The 2561-nt window shown below is 32.0% G+C and overlaps 1 pseudogene; it reads left to right on the top strand.

The window, feature by feature from the left end:
* Positions 1-2180: 2180 nt before the first annotated feature.
* Positions 2181-2311, top strand: LOC111744357 (annotated as a pseudogene).
* Positions 2312-2561: the final 250 nt, after the last annotated feature.

The raw sequence follows: 2561 nt of genomic DNA, 5'->3' as shown, positions 1-2561 counted from the left end.
CATCTCATCAGTAGCACAGCAACCTTGGAAAGGAGCTCCAACAGGCCAGAGTGTGAGTGGAAATCCTTGAGGGATAGTACAATCACCATATGACCATCCTGAGATGACCCAGATGCTGGAATTAAAAGACAGAACATGAAAGATCCTGCTACAACTATGCTCCACAAGGCAGTAGAAATGCCATACTTAAATGAAAGGATATCTCAGCTAAGTAATAGAAACCATAAAATGAAAATTTTAGAACTATAATATATAATTTTGGAAACAAAGCATTCACTGGTTTGGCTCAATAGTAAATAGAGATAATAGTGAACTTGTCAGTAAGGTTGAAGATAATTCAATAGAAATTACTTAATTTGAAGAACACAGAGGAAAAAAGATTAAGATAAAAACAACAAAGTCTCAAAAACTTGTGGAAAAATTCAAAGGGTTAAATTTACAAGTAATTGGAGTCTCAGAAAAATAGGAAAAAGAGATTGGAGAGATAAAAATATATATATTTTTATATATATATCATATATATATACACACATATATATATTTAAAGAAATAATGTCTAAAAACCTCCCAAATTTCATAAAATACATAAATTTACAAGTTCAAGAACTGCATTGAATACCAGAAAGAATAAATTCAAAGAAAATCTTTCCTAGATACATCATAATTGAACTGAAGAAACCCAAAGCTGAGAAATCCATGGATGCAGCTAGAGAAAAATGACACATTACACTTCGGAGAATATGATCCTTACAACCATGAATTTCTTGTGAAACCATGGAGACAAGATCTTTAAAAGGCTTAAAGGAAAAATCTATAATCCAGAATTTAACATTCAGTAAATATATTTCAGAAATGAAGATGAAATAAAGATTTTTCAGGTAAACCAAAATTTTTTTTGCCAGCTGATTTGATCTATGAGAAATAGTAAAAAGTTTTTCAGGCTGAAGGAAAATGATACCGGGAAGAAATATGGATCTTCGAAAATGCAGGAAGGTTATCATATATCGTAATTATATGAATAAATATAAAAACGGTTTTAAGATCTTTAAATTATGTATGACTTTAAAGCAAAAGTTGTAGTTTTGGGGATTTTCAATTTATGTAGATACAATGATTAAAAAATTATGATTGAAAAGTTTGAAGTTTTTAATTACTTGGTATAATATTAACTCTTAATTCTTTTAGAAAATGCTATATATATCTGTTATAATACCTAGACCAACCCCTAAAATTATAATCTCTTTGAGCCAGCTTCTGCTCCTATGTTGGGTGGAATGGTTAAGTCTCACTCCTCTCACATATCTCTGTGGATTTCCCCCTCTCTCTCCATTTTGCTAGAATCCTTTAATAAAAAAAGAAGAAAACGTCCTTTGATGATAAATATAATGGCATAATAAAATGATTTTCACCTTATACCATACTTTTCAGGGAATTTATAATAACTTAGTTCTATAACTAAGAGTTGAAACCTCCACTTTCAGCAGCTGATTTTAAGTGTATACTCTGGTGGTAAAAGCAGGATGACCCTCACTATCTTCAGCATGACAGATCAACTTTCTTTATTATATTTAGTCAAGGCATCACTGCTTTCCTTAACAGGTCTTTGTACACCAGGATCTAGTACAATATTCCAGAAAGTATATTGAAGGCAATATCATACTATTTGTCATACTAAAAATCCAAATTATATAACCTTAAGGAACTACTTTATGACAAATTATATATTATTGTCATCTAAGCTATTAGGTACTAAGTAGACACAGAAAAGAAAATGACTAAATTGCACAAACTGCAAAATGACTTTAGGAGTAAGGTAGACTCTAGTGAAACATACAATTTTAGGGTCCAGGAAAAGAAGAAAGTGTTTTACAATGTTGTGGGCTGGTTGTATCTTTATAAAGTCTCTATAGAGAGATCTGCAAGAATATGTTTGACCTGCCACACTGAGAAGAAAATTGACCAGAGTATTTAACCTTGACGTAGCAAAAAGTAATGGTACTATTTGTTTTTAGTGATTAAAATGAAACTTTATTCTGTTAATGTAATATTCTGTAATTATTCTAGATGTTTCAAAATAAACCTGAGAAAAAAATAAGTCATCTCTCTTTTCATACAGCATTGTGCTTAGATTCAATGTATATCAACAGGCCAGTAGGTGCTTCAAAATAACTGTAGTAGTAATCTACAGCCATGCCACCCTGAACAAGCCCAATCCCATCTGATCTTGGAAGCTAAGCAGGAAGCTAAGCAGGGTTGAGCCTGGTTAGTACTTGGATGGGAGACCACATAGGAAGACCAGATACTGTAGACATAAGAAATAAAAATAAGGGATTGTAAGCCGACAAGATCCTTGCAATCTGTGAGGTCGACCAAAGGTTGCCTTACCTAAAAAAATTTAAAAAAAAGAAAGACAAAATAACTGTCGTAGAGAATAATGACTGATTTCTTCCCACGAGAAAAAACTCATTCATGCTCACTGAAACCTAGTGTATTCATTCAGTCTTATGCCTTCAAGTTTTCTCCAGAGTGTGACTTCAATTTTAGATAGATGTTCTTTGATG

Source organism: Pteropus vampyrus, unplaced genomic scaffold (assembly GCF_000151845.1).
Source record: "Pteropus vampyrus isolate Shadow unplaced genomic scaffold, Pvam_2.0 Scaffold133, whole genome shotgun sequence".
NCBI lineage: Eukaryota > Metazoa > Chordata > Mammalia > Chiroptera > Pteropodidae > Pteropus > Pteropus vampyrus.
Note: the sequence above shows the minus strand (reverse complement) of the source record. Positions and strands in the feature narration are given on the sequence as shown.